The sequence below is a fragment of the Pelodiscus sinensis genome, chromosome 4, assembly GCF_049634645.1.
Source record: "Pelodiscus sinensis isolate JC-2024 chromosome 4, ASM4963464v1, whole genome shotgun sequence".
Taxonomy (NCBI): domain Eukaryota; kingdom Metazoa; phylum Chordata; order Testudines; family Trionychidae; genus Pelodiscus; species Pelodiscus sinensis.
In genome coordinates this window covers 20,261,501-20,276,324 of record NC_134714.1, presented here as the reverse complement: position 1 = coordinate 20,276,324, position 14,824 = coordinate 20,261,501, and the positions used below count along the sequence as shown (strand labels likewise).

Here is a 14,824-nt window from a genome sequence, read left to right as displayed (position 1 = left end):
CAGAACATTTAATTCTAATCCTGGATTAGCTCACTCTCAATTAAGAGAATAAAAAAGAATGTGATCCTTTCTTTATGGATATAAATGCATATGTTCCTCCCATGAGGGATGAATTACAGATTTTGCAGTCACAATTTCACATGGTAAAATAAAATGGGGGGAGAGAGGGAAAAGGATGTTAAATTACTACACAAAAGGGCCTGAAGGTTAGAAACCATTATTCTTCAGTCTGGTTTTTGAATGAGGAGAGTTTGCAAACATATGGCCATGGTGTACCACTGGGCTCAAAGTTATAAAGTGGACACCACCTCTTCTAGCTGTGTTGGGTAGTACAAGACAGGTGCCTAACTCATTCTGACAGGAAATTCTTTTAAGCGGCTAAGATGCCTGACTGTCGTGGCAGATGCCTGCTTGAAGGTCACTGAACAGAGCTAGGCACTTCGCTGCAACCCAAACTTAAGTGTGTGTCCCTTAGAGAGTAGTAGGGCTGGTAGTCAAAAGAGAGAGCCTGATACGCGAAGCCTGGTAACAACTAACAGGGCTTTGTGCACAGTGATCTGCCTAAAATGTTCTAAACACTGGGCTACAGGATTTTCTGAGGTGTGGTTACCTCATCTCCACTTTAACTGAAGAACTAAATATTAATTGGGCTTCCAAAAGTCAGAACTATTTTGTAGTGACTATTCCAATGACTAGGACATTCATCTGGAAGGTGTCAGATCCTTGCTCCTCACGGGATTAGTAAACAGATCCCCTGGCCTATACCATAGCTGCCTCCTGGAAATCAAAGCTTATGCAAGTAGCTTTGAGAAAGAGAGAAGAGAAGTGAAGGATAGGGGTTCTGGCAAAGAACAAAAAGGATGGTGTTGTAAGAAAGGAGGTCACAAGGAAAACCTGCCATTCTCATGAGTTAAATCAGAGCTAGATTTTATTTATTCTGTATTGGGTATGTGTGGGTACTTCCTTTTTCCTAAAGCTGTTTGTGGTTTCAGGTTTAACTTGTGGGATGTTTTTGTTTGTTTACTCTTGTTCTAAAAGGATGCTTTCTGCCATTGTTCTTAATGGGTTGAAAGTTAGTCTGCCATCAATGAAGATGGTATCCTGTGTTCTATGAGGTAGAAAGCTATCAAGATGTTGGAAAGAAGATGATATAGGGCAGTGGTCTCCAACCATTTTAACCACAAGATCACTTTTTCAATTTAAGTGCAATGTAAGAGCTACCTCAAACCCACATACCTCTGCCCCTTCTCTGAGGCCCTGCCCCACCCCTGCCCCTGCCCCACCCCTTCCTCAGGGCTCACCCTGCTCACTGCTTTCCCCTTTTACCTCCCCCCCTCCTCACTCGCTTGCACCAGGCTGGGGTAGCGATTTGGGGTGCAGACTGATCTGGGCCCAGGGTGAGGGATTGGGGTTTAGGAGAGGGTTTCAGGGTGCAAGCTCTCGGAAGGACTTCGGGTGCAGGAGGGACTCATGTCTGGGGCAGGAGGTTGGGTGTAGGAGAAGGTTCAGGGCTGCGACAGGGGTTCAGGATGCAGGCTCTGGCTGGGCACCGTTTAACTCAGATGGCTTCCAGGTGGTGAAGCAGTGGGGTTAAGGCAGGCTGACTCCTGCCCTGGCCCCACACCTGTACCACTCCTGAAAGCAGCTAGCATGTGCAGAAATGGCTCCATGGCACCATGTGCTGCCCCTCATCTACAGTCACTGAGACCACAGCTTCTACTGGCCACAGTTCTCTGTTATTGATCAATTGGGGCTGCAGGAGCGGTGTCTGCAGGCAAGGACAGCATGTGGAGATCCGCTGCTCTGCCTCTCTCAGGGGCTACAGGGACATGCCAGCCACTTCCAGGAGCAGCAATTCCCATAAGGATAACTACTCCAGCCATGACGATTAGGCATTTTAGAACTCACTACTCAAATAATTGAATGCAAGCGTAAGAGAGAAATGAAAATTATGAAATGCACAGACCAGTCAGAAACCAAAAATAACACACACTTTATTTGCATTGCCAAGCTCCCTCCATCCCCTTCTCTCTGTGTCGAGATAGGGTACAGGAATGGAGGGAGGAGGGACACCTTGATATCAGCGCTCCCTCCTGTTCTCCCTTCCACGCCCTGCACAGCAAGTAAGAGGCTGGGGGGCAGCAGGCAGAGGACAGGAGCAGCATGACAGTGGGCAGAGGGGCAACTAAAGTAACAGCGCTTCATAGCTTCCTGGCCAAACCAGTCAGGATCATCTGTCAGAGGCTCCAGAGGATTCCAATACTGCTTGGCGACTGCTGATTTAGGGAACTAAAATGGGGACTAGATTTTTTAAATCCAAAGATATCCCATCCCACCCCAAGATGGCGGGTGACAGGTGCCACGTTCTGTACCTTTGGGATGGGGAAAGACCCAGGAAAATAGAGGGGAAAGGTGAAGGAAAGAATAACCCTATCTCCATTAAGGAGCTAAATGAAGACCCATTCCAATTACTTGGGGGGGTGGCTTCCTCTACAGACAAGGAATATAAAATACCATTTGCTTAGTTAATTAGTTAAATGTTAAGTTTAACCAGTTAACTGATTCAGTGGGGGCAGGTGGGAAGGACATTCCAAAGACAGCAGCATGGGAGGGCAAGCAGCAGTGCTTGTGGGGAGGCATCTTAAGAGGAAACCTGCAGAATACTCCACTTAGGAAGGAACAATCAGTTTCACACATACAGAATGAAAAATGACTATCTAGGAAGGAGTACTGCAAAAAGGGATCTAGGGCCCCTGACTTCAGTGATACCAGTGTAATTCTGCCTGTAAAAAATCAAAGACTATATTGTAATATATGTACAAAGGGGTAAGGTTAAGAGTGTTTATATGGAATTGTGAACTTTGCATTTTCTGACTCGAGTGCTTATCTGAGCATATTTACTGTTCTAGCACAGACCTTGTGGTATGGAATATTTATTAAAGCTCTGTGAAAGTGGCAAGAAATTGCAATCAATAAAGTTGATAGCATTAAACATTGCCAACTTAGGGCCTGATGAAGCAAAAAATACCAGACAGGCTGCTGAATCTGGCTTTTAGAGGACTACTATTGCCCGGACATTTTTGAACAGCTGCTGTATTTCACTGATGGATGAAGTAATTCCAGTGTAGCTCCATACTGTAACCCATATTAATATATTAAAGTCATTGGGAATCTTTTGTGTGCACAGAGTGCAGGAACAAGCTGTTTGTAAAACACTTTAGCACCATTGTGAGAGAACATATCAGATGGAAGATTATTTCTGAAAATCAAAATGGTGTAACAGAATGGCCTACGTAGAAGGAATTAATATGAATTTTTCTGTGGTTCAGAGACTATCTATAGCCCAGACTGTCAGTCAGACTGAACTCTGAGGTTCCTAGACTAACAGCTGTGACAAAAACAACTATTTAAACACAGGTTTTTGTATTTGATTGCTTGAACTGTTTGCTCCCTTTCCACAAATAACTTGTGTAAAAACATGCACTTCAGTGTGAGTTAAAGATCCAGATTTCTTTCTGAGATGGGAGGAAGCTTTTACACACCACATCCCCTCCTTCATGGTCAAAACTACCACATCCCTGGAAAGTCTGCACAGAATCATAAGGACTTGGCCTAGCCTTTTAATGACCCTCCTCTCCACGAGGGTCTGCAGGCCACTTCACTCTAAAAGTACTGTTCTGTACCTACACTGCTCCTTAAGCAAGAGCAGGCAAGGAAAAGATTTACTGCTGGTGTAACCAGAATCAATTCCTATGTAAATGGCTATCTTTTTTTCCAGTCTCCAGTAGGCTCTTGGGCTAAGTCTACACTGCAGGCTTTTTGTGCAAGAACAGGTGTTCTTGCGCAAAAATTGGCAGAGCATCTACACTGCACGCATGTTCTTGCACAAGTAAATTTACAGTAAAGCATCAGAAGAGAGGGCTTCTTGCGCAAGAGTTATTCCTCTATGAGGAATAAGCCCTCTTGCGCAAGGCAGTGTGGATGGGGACAGGGGTTTCTTGCGCAAGAGGGCGTCCACACTGCCATGGATGCTCTTGCACAAAAACACATCTCTTGCGCAAAGGCACATGGCAGTGTGGATGCGCTCTTGTGCAAGAACTCTTGCACAAAAAATTCTTGCGCAAGAAGCCTGCAGTGTAGACGTAGCCATGGGGTAAGTCTGCATTGCAATAAAACACTCAGGGCTGGCCTGTGTCCACTGGCTCAGGCTACAGGGCCATAAATTTGGGTTAGATGTTTGGTCCTGAATGCTGCTACCCTCCAAAGGAGGAGCAGCCCAGGTTCCAACCAAAGCATAATGTTTGGGGTTCATGGGGGCCAAAAGTAGGTTTCAGGGTGTTAGAAAGCCAGAGTGCCGCTCTGTAAGGCTGATGCCACAGACTCTGAGCCCTGCCTCCTAGGGCTGAAACCAAACCCTGAATAACTTAGCTTTGCAGGGCTTCATACTCTTAGAAGCCTATTCCAGCAGACCTTTCATGGAAGGGGCTTGTATTGTATTTGAAATCAGGTGGAAGCTTGCTGCAGAAGCACATAGTCCAAGTCTTTTCTGATACACATGATTAGCTAGCAAATTAGATACCTGTCTGACTGGAAGTTTATGAAATATTTACTACTTAGCAGAAATCAAAACTATATATAATATGCATTATGTATCTGGCCATGTTAGAGTAGTTGCTTTATTCAGAGCCATTCGAGTCTCTAGGGCAAATTAGTAACTACAGAATTTTTTTATGGGTGATGAAGAGATAGTGAATATTGTTTAGCCAAAAGACAGAAGCAGTTCTTTGCATCAGCTGTCTTGCATAATGAGGATGTTCAAATTTTAATTAAATCTTATGTATATTCATGAAAACTTATCGAACTGCCAGACCTAGTAGATCTGATTCCCCTACTAGGATTGCCAGACCAAGTAGATCTGATTCCCCTACTAGTCATTGATGTCCTGGTCAAAAACTGCAGTCAAAAAGGGGTCCCGGTGACTCCAGTTATCACTTCTGTCCAGGCCTTTGAGTCAGGTCAGCAGTGCAGTAGGGCTAAAGCAGGCTCCCTGCCCGCCCTGGCTCTAGGTAGTTTCCAGGAATGGGCAGCATGTCCCTGTGACCATTAGCTAGAAGGACAATCAGGGAAGTTTTGGGCACTGCCCTCTCTCCCAGCATCAACTCTGCAGTTCCCAATGATGGGAGCTGTGGCAAATGGAAGCTGCAGGGATAATGCCTGTGGGTGAAGTCAGTGCAAAGCTGCCTGCTCGTCTTTCTGCTTAGGAGCCAAGGGATATATCATCTCTTTTGGAAGAACCCCCAAGATAAGTCCTGCCTGAGCCCACACCGAAAATCCGCTCCTGCAGCCCAACCCACTGCCCCATCCACGAGTGTCCTTTTGCATCCAAACTCCCTCCTAGAGCCACACCTCCTCCCCCACTCTAGCCCTGAGCCCCCTTCTGCATCTCAAAAGCTTCAGCCCCACTCCAGAGCCTACACTCCCTGCTGGAGCCTGCCCCCCCCAAAGTCCAAGCTCCCTGCTCCAGTTCTGTACTCCAAACCCCTCAACTTCAGCCTGGACCGCCCTCTTGTACTACACCCCAGCCCAGTGAAAGTGAATGAATAGCAGGAAGAGCAAGCAACAGAGAAAGGGTGATGAAGAGTGGAGGGGTGCCCTTGGGAGAAGGGGCAGGGCAAAGGTATTTGATTTTCTGTGATTAGAAACGTGGCAACCCTACCCTCTAACTCTTAGGCTACATCTACACTAGCAGTTTCTTCCGGAAGAGCAGCCGTTCTTCCGCAAAAACTTGCCGGTTGTCTACACTGCACGAGCATTCTTCCAGAAGTAAATTTACTGTATAGCATTGTAAAACAGGGCTTCTTCCAGAAGAGTTATTCCTCTCCCCATAAGGAATAAGCCCTTTTGTGCAAGAATCCTCTGAACTGTCATTCATGTTAAAATTCGACACTTGCCAACAAGGACTTAACAAGACTTTGAACTTTCTCACCCATTACCAAGACAGTTTCCCCAATTATCACCTGTAATACCATTAACTCACAAACATCCCACTCTCCCTACCTTTAATATCAGCAATTCACAGACACTTACCTTCCTTCCTCCCCCTTCCCACCCCCCCGCATCCCCCTTCTGTTCTGCAATGTGATTTGTCCTTTTCATATTTGTTCATTTTTTTTAATTGTATCCTTTGGTATATATGGTTGTGACTACTTTCTTCCACTATTTGATCTGAGGAAGTGGGTCTGGCCCACGAAAGCTCATCATCTAATAAACCATCTTGTTAGTCTTTAAAGTGCTACATTGTCCTGCATTTTGCTTCAACTACCCCAGACTAACACAGCTACATTTCTATCACTATTCCAGAAGAGGGCATTGTAGACAGGCAACATGAATTTCTTGAGCAAGAAGTCCCTATGGTTAAAAAGGCCATCAGAGCTTTCTTGCAGAAGAGAGTGTCTACACTACCATGGATGCTCTTGCGCAAAAGCACATGGCAGTGTAGATGCTCTCTTGTGGAAGAATTTTTGCACAAGAACTCTTCTGCAAAAGAGTTCTTGTGCAAGAAGCTGCCAGCGTAGACGAAGCCTTAATGTTTAGCTTGGATATAGGGTTGTCCTCTACTTCTTCCTCCTCATATTCTCACATTTCTGTAGAGCTACCCTGTTAGCTCCCATAATGTGAAGAGTCTCAACCAGGAGCGGTTTGAGGCCGGCTGCGGCAGCTGGCGCCCCAAGCAGGCAGCGCAATTGGCGCCCCTGCCTGTACCGCCATCAATGGTCGTGACGTTATCATCGGGCGCCCGGGCCAGCAGCGCTCTAGGCAACTGCCTAGTTCGCCTAGGCTCATGGGCTGCCCCTAGACTCAACCTTTGGTAGCTTCCTATTTATTATCTAGCGAATACTAGAACTCTACTCAGTAGCTCCCTGCTACAATTTATGGTTGTAAGTGACTAGTCAACTACCTGATAAGCCTAGGCTTACAGGGTAGTCAAGTCAATACTCGACTAGTTGCTCCTCTCCCGCTGCCAGGAGAGTAGGAGCTGGTACCTGGCTCCTACTACATTTAAACTGCAGAGCTGCAGCTGCTATCCCCTAATTGAATAGTTTTTGAAAATTTAATTTGATTAACTGATTATCTGCATTTTAACATCCTTACTGCAACTTCCAATAGATAATTAACCATTAGTGGGCAGTTGACCTGTTTGTGTATATATGTTTAACTGTAAATGTGACCAGACATTTTCCCAGAAGCTCCTTCCTGCTAGCAACTTTGAGCTCTACCTGCATTGAAACCCCTTTGATTAGTTGCCTTCTTTAACTTGGCTGACTGATGGAGCAAAACAGTCAATCACAGTTGTTGTAGAAAGAGTGCTCTCCTCTCTCTTTGTAGCAATTTGAAACTTTCTCACAAGAGGGAAGGGGGAGTGGAGATATCTCCCCTCTTACCAGAAAAGAGGATGGCTGATTGACTCCTCCTGTCCCTCTCTCTCCCTGCACCAGCTGGTTTTAGAAGAGGCAGAGCAGGGAGGAAGAGCCCTTTGAGCAGGTTAGCCTGGAAAGGAGAGAGATCTTTCTGTAACCCTCCTTCTCCAGGTCTAGAAGGATGGGAGGAAGAACCCAGGGGGGCTATGAACTGATGGGAAGACTGAAGAGACATGACTGATTAGGAGCAAAACTAATTGCAAGGCAAGGGAGGGGTACCTCCTGCACCATGGGCCAAAATCACCTTAGTAAATTTGGGAGCCTTACACGCTGGAGCCAGAGCATGCTAAAGTGAGGACCACTCTTAAAATCTCGCCACTGCACCGGCTGGAGACGGAGTAGGGAGAACAGAGCTGGTCAAGAGGAACTTTCCTGACCATTGCTCCTGCCGGACACCCCCTCTCCCTGCAGGCGGACCCTTCTCTCGGAGAAGTCTCCTCGTTTGGCCAGCAGAGGGGGCTGTGGTAGTCCCAGCGCCTCGCCACTCTCCTGCTGCTGCCATAGGCGGGGCGAAGGGCCCTGCCGGCGCACGCGCCCCGCGGCAAGCTCCTGCCCCCACCCCAGGGATGACGTCATGGGTTTGGTCGCGGAGCATTGTGGGACGGGAGGAGCCGCCATTTTCGGTGGGGGGCGGAGCGAGCCGCACAGGCTGGGAGCCGGGAAGGGGACGCGCGGCGGCGGCGGCATTTACTGCCCGCAACTGTCAGCGCGTCTCCCGCGGGCGGCTCCGCGCCGGCTACCGGCGCGCCCACGGCAGCCGGCGGGCGGGGAAGCCGCTGGGGTTGGTGGTGCCGCCCTGCTCCCCCCACCGACATCCCCTCCGGTGCCCTCCCGGGGTGAGGAGCCCGGCCGCCTCGCCGAGCCCTGCGCGCATCGCCTCCGCTTGCAGCACCCGAGCGGTGAGTGAGGGAGAAGGGAAGAGGCCGGCTGGGGCCGAGCCCTGTGCCTGTCGGGGGCTGGGAAGGCGGGTGATGGGGCGCGGGTTGGTGAATAGGGGGTATAGAGCTTGGGGGGCTGGGGCCGAGCCCTGTGAGTGTCGGGGGCTGAGGGCGGCAGGGCGGGTGATGGGCACAAGGCCGGCGTGTTGGAGTAGGATAGAGCGGGGGGATGGGGCCGAGCCCTGTGTCTGTCGGGGGTTGGGGCAGCGCAGGAGGGTATGGGGTGGGAGTGGGTAGGGGGCGTGTGCAGAGAGGCAGCAGGAGGCGGTTGACAAGGGGTGGGGTTAGTCCGTGTTTTGCCATTTTCCATGAGCGCTGAACCTCACCTCCCTTCCCTTCTCCCATGACACAAACAGAACAAAAGGCTGGGCAGGTCTTGTTGGCCTGACGGTCCTTCTGTAGCTCATGGTTACAGCCAGCCTCTTCAGTATGTCTGTCAATCCCAGGACCTGCTCTGGCAGTGACTGTACTGGTGATTCTGCTGAAGAGATGCTGAGAGAAAGGGATCCTGTTCGTCTGGATTGCGAGCAGCTTTTTTGTTGTTGTTTCTCTTCTTTTCTTGCTCTTTCCTGGCTTCCTCCAGTGCTGCAGTTAGGGCCTGAGGATGCCCAAGGAGGAAACCCTGGACAGAGTTGTGGGATAAAGAGCTATTCCCTCCCTTGTAATGTCTTTATTTGCAAAATGGATAGATGGTTCGGTTGGTTGGTTGCTAGTTCTGAAATACTGAAAGAACAGTAATGACAGCTCTTGAATTTTCGTGTGTGGTGATTGGCTATATAAATTACAGAAGCAACAGCCATAGATTGTTACCTTTATATACCTCTTTATTGTTATACTTTAAGACTCTATGTATGAGGTCTTCACCCCAGAAGCCAATCATAGTTGCAAGATTTAAAAACAAACCCAAATCACAACTCTTCAATAAGCTGCACTTAATGTGAATGAAATAACAGTAATGTACATCAGGTTTTGTAGCTTCATAGGTGAAGCTTCTTTTCTTATCAGAGTCTTCCAGACCCCCTCAAACAAATAATTTAGTTTGTAAGAATGTGACTGTTTTTTTTTTCTAGATGACATATTATCTGTATAATGAGTGAGCCTTTATAGTCAATTAAATTCTCAAATAACAAATGTAAGCCTTACATTTCTGTAGTATGCTTTGTTCAGGGTATCTTGGGGATCATATCTTGATGATTAAGTGATAATTAAATGTACAAAAGCATATATATTTCTGCTTATTTTTCTTTGATTTATATTTTTTCTCTATATCATTTCAAAACTAAACATAACAGTAATGCAGTAAGCAAAACGGACTAAAACAAATGTGAAATTAGTTTGCATTGTATAAAATGAGAAATAAAAAAGTAAGCAAACATCCTAGATAGTATAAATTAATTTATACTATGTTTATTTTAAAATATGGATGATTTTACTAAAAAGCAAAGATTCTTAAAATATTATAAATCTGTATTGCTGTGACAATAGGAGCAAGCATGGTGCGTTATGGTATTTCATTTGGTGGATGTCTCATTTATTTTTGTTTATAGCTACACCTTGCATAGGAAACATTCGTCCAAATTAGCACACAAGATCATTCTTGAAATTTTTTTCCAGATACAAACATTGAAAAAAGTTGGCTACAATTTTGAGTTCAGCTTCTATTCAAAAATCATATTTGGCAAATAATTTTATTTTAATTGGTTATTAATTCCATAGCTGGGATACAATATAATTGAAGATAACCAAACCACAGGACTAATAATAGTATTGAGTAACAAGTTTAACATTCATAGACAATAGAGAGGAAGCAGATCCATTAGCTGAAATTGAGCACAGGACTTTCATGTTTTTTTCAGTCAGCAGAACAGTTTTATAGTTAACATGTTACTTAACAGGAAACTGCTGTGAAATTATAGCAAATTTGGAGAAGTATTATGTTGTGTTCAGAGCTCAGCAGACTTATGTGGGGAGGGGCAGAGGATTATAATAATCAATTCCTCAAAGTCACACCAGAATGCAGTATCACTTCTGCATCATGTTGCAGTTAAAAAGTTTGGAAGTCTTTCTGTTCCTCTGAGGATGATGGGAATGGACAATCCCATTAATATGAGGATCTATCAACATTATATTTATTTCCTGTTCCTTTTAATAAAAACAATATTGCTATCAAATAACATTTACAATCAAGGAAAATAAATAAGATGTTAGTTATATATTTTAAATTATCTTTTAAGCATTATAGCATTGAACTATTCGCATGTGCCATTTATCAAGGCAAAATGAGAGGCTAAGCGGCCTGGTAGTTTAGACAAAATAAGAAAAATCTAGCTTATCAGCATAAGAGTAATGGTGTATGCAACTTCAAATGAGGCATCTAAATTATTTAAGAGGAAGAATCTTTATATTTACTTTATTAAAGCAGGAGAACCGAAATAGTATTGTACAGGCACCTTTAAAATACAGAATCAGTTGCTGTTGCTATGCTGATGGAGGAGCTTTCCATGAGGTTGTCACAAAATTCTCACATATATACTTTCTTCTGCGCCTCTGCGTGTTTTTGGGTCTCCTGTTTGGCTGGGTGTCCCTGGAAGACTTCATTGTATCTTCAAATTTAGTCTCAAAATTTTTTCATTGAAAGTTGTGTGTTTCTTGAGACATTTGGATTTGAGCAGCCACTCTTTATCTTCATGTCAGGTATCTACAAATTTGTTACAAAGAGAAGGGAGAAAAAGTATTCTCCTTAACCTCTGACAGGACAAGAAGCAGTGGGTTAGAATTTCAGCAGGGAAGTTTAGGTTGAACTTTAGAAAAAACTTTCTAACTCACGGTGGTTAAATACTGGAATAAATTGCCTAGGGAGCCTGTGGAATCTCTGTCATTGGAAATTTTTAAGAACAGGTTAGACTAACATCTGTCAGGGATGGTCTAGATCAGTGTTTCTCAACCTTTTTTTTTTTTTTATAAAGTACTCCCTTAAAAAATAAGTTTACCTACAGTTTTCGGATGCACAACATTTTTTTCTACTGTTGCAACGCATTTATTTAAACAACTTAATCATAGTTGGGTGGGCAATGAAATTTTTGGGTGTAAAAAGTACAAAAATAATAAAGCACCATAAAACTTGAAACACAAATTTGGTTTTCTCAAAATTTCAGTTGTTGACGTACTCCACAGACTTCTGTCGAGTACCCCTAAGGGTACTTGTACCACTGGTTGAATAACACTGATTGTAAATATATCTCAGTGCTATCATGGTATATAATGAGGACTGATGGTGAGTTTAATCATTCAAATGTGTGTGTATATTGTTCCCTGGGAAACAACATACCTGTGAGTGTTTAGATAAGGGGTTGAACATTATAGGGGAATGCTTCAAAGGAGCCCTAGTACTGGTGTCCACCTATTGTTAACCTGCAAGGCAAAGTAGAGGATGTATAGCCCAGAGGAAATTGTTAGGGTGGCTAACTGACTGAATGTACCAAGGACCTAACACTTAGCAAGTCTACCCCTCACAGGAGGCAGGAGGTAAGAAGCGTAACATTCAGTCCTGGGCAGCCTGAAAACTTTAACAGCCATCCACATGACATTATCCAATGGCTCTTTACTTCCCGGGAGTTGGCAGCCAACAGGCTGACTTTCTCAGTGGTCTCTGTAGAACACCATTGTAGAGCTTCGTAAATCTCTGATGGCATTGGATTCCCTGTGGTTGACTTGTTCACCACCATTAACAATAAGTACCAGAACTCTTGTTCCAAAAGGAGCATAAACCCAAAGTCATTCCTCTTTCTGCAGTGGTTTTGAGGCCTTCTGAACACCTTTTCAGCAACTTCCTTCTTTCCAGGGTGACAGTCTCTTCTGAGTTTGGAAAAAGCCACAAGCACTTTTATAGCTCTGTCCTAGTTTTGGCTGACAAACCTGCCACTATTGACCAATTAGCTGCTGATTTAGCTTCTGGATTGTTGTACTTGCTTTGACAGGACCATTGCCATAAACCCCATGCAGGTTTCCAATAATTAGTCTGGATTGCAGTAGGCATATCAAGTACTATGGAGAGAGACTGCTTCATAAAGTCCATGAAATCCTGATACAGAACAGGTATCTGCCCAGAAGAAAGACTTATTCATGTAAATGGATTTTGATACGTGCATCCCAATATACTCTGGATCTGCTACAGGCCTTTAGACAGAAGATCCTTAGTTACCTGTTTTGCACTTCAGACTGTCTGGCCTTTCATTTATTTCTGTCAAAGTCTTCATCACAGGAATTTCAGCCTGTCAGCTTCAAGAACAATCATGCTCTGACTTTTTGTGCTTAACGTTATTGAAGTTCCTCAAGGGCTTTGACATACTTATCCACCCATCAGAGAACCTACTTCTTTCTGGGACCTCATTTAGCCTCCCTTTTGAACCACTGTCGGAATGCACCTTATATTACTCATTTTGAAGATGGTATTCCAGTGGCTGTCACTTTAGCTAGAAAAGTGAGTGAACTGTAGGTGATTGACTGAACTTCCCTATATAACATTCCACAGGAATAAGATGCTGCTAAGATCTCACCCAAACTTCATGACCAGTGTGATCTTGGTGGGATAGGTAGAGGGAGAGGGGGGACAGGCAGCACTGCAGAGCCAGTGCTGGGGGGAAATGGCTTTTAAGCTGTCTTCTCCCCGCTCCACCCTGCCCTTGCAGCCCCCTATTACTAGATAAGTTTTGAAATGTACCCATTAAAGCAATTAAACAACATTTCAAGGTTAATTGGAATATGATATTGATTTGGCATTTGTCTGCTATGACCATAAACATAGTATTACAACTATTCAGAATAAAATTCCACATCTTAATGAACAGGTTTTTTTGGGGGCTTAAGTATGTGCCTAAGTACTTCCATCGTTGAGAATTAGTGAATAGTGACAGTAATTGGAGTGGCTATAAAATAAAAGAAATCAGATGAGATCTAGGTCACTAGGTGTTTGTAATAAACTGAAAGATAGAAACCAGCTTGCATGTCACTGCTGTTTGACACATTTTTACAAAATTATGGACTTGAGCACTGATGCATATTCAAGAATCTCATAAGAATAATTAGTGTTTCATATATGCATATGAACACAGATGTGTATATTGGCTATCATGCTTGTAAGGTGGTCACCTCAATATATACAACTTACTAAATCTTTTAACTGCTATAATTTCATTAACTGTTCAAGACCTTATTTTCCATTGAGCAAATATATGTGCAATAGATAAGCCAAGGGTGGACAATAAGCATCCCACATCCAGCTTATGAGCCACTTACTGCCCATCCCTGGGATAAGCTATTAAGAAAAATGTTTACTGATGGTTTGTCTTGACAAAACATTTGGTATATTTATTGAACTTTTTCAGAATATACTAGAATGTGAGAAAATCCAAAGTAATCAATACATGAAAAAAAGATTTACTTTTGAGCCTCTAATTTTATATAATCACTTCATAGTTATATACATTAATCATGAACATTTCTAGTGTCTAAGATAGGGATGTTAAAGACTAGTCTTCTATCCGATAAGCATTTGTGTATTGGGTAGTCTTTTGACTAGTCAATTTCCCCAGCTGATTCCGGGGCTCCACTTCCCCTTTGAAACACACAGAGGTGGCATTTCAAAGGGGCAGCCGTACAGCTGATTCGGGGGAGGGGGGGGCGGGCTTGTACATTTCAAAGGAGGAATGCGAAAGTGCCTGTCGACTAGTTGATAGAAATTCCATCGACTGATCAATTAACCACATTTTAACACCCTTAGCCTAAGATGGAGATGAGATTCCCAACTCTTTGACTTTTAAAATCTAGAACTTTTAAAAATTATCTACCCTTCTAGGATGCATGTGCTAACTCCTGCAGTTTTTACTTGGACAAAATTGCAATGGGAGTTTTCTAAGGGTGTATCTACACAAATCCAAGCTTATTTCAAAATAGGGAATGTTTACACAGTGAAATAGAGCACTCTTCCTCAAACTTCTCTTATTCCTCATACAATGAGGGTTACAGCAGTCGGAATAAGAAGTCCTCCAGCTTGACAGCATTTTGACACTATTTCAAAATAACAGCCTGCTGTGTAGAGGTGGATTAAGTTATTTTGGACTAGTGCTAGTTATTTTGAAATAGTGTTGCAGTGTAGACGTACCATTAAGTGAACAAAACAGAATTTGTTTCTTAATGATTGGCAAGTGCTATATAAGGGAAAGTTTTATTTTGACAGATGCATTTCAGTCTTAAGGAATTAAGATAGCTACAACTGTCCTTTTATTGGGAATCTATATTACAATTAAGTGTGTGGGTGTGAATTTATTTACAGGAACTGTCTTTTTCTTAAAGGTGATGTGAAAGGGTTGACTTCTATATAGGTTTTTAAAAAACAAAGTCTAAAATATT

At 43.8% G+C, this 14,824-nt stretch overlaps 1 protein-coding gene across 5 annotated transcripts in view; it reads left to right on the top strand.

Annotated features, from left to right (window-relative positions):
* The first annotated feature begins 8,087 nt into the window (after positions 1 to 8,087).
* The window catches only part of KLC1 (kinesin light chain 1), a 75,345-nt gene continuing 68,608 nt past the window's right edge, over positions 8,088 to 14,824 (top strand). For 3 of the 5 annotated variants that reach the window (XM_075926482.1, XM_075926480.1, XM_075926484.1), the window contains exon 1: positions 8,089 to 8,377. The gene's annotated coding sequence lies outside the window, so the exon portion shown is untranslated. Of the gene's footprint in view, positions 8,378 to 14,824 lie in introns of all 5 variants that reach the window. The other 2 variants (XM_075926483.1, XM_075926481.1) reach the window with 1 other exon arrangement.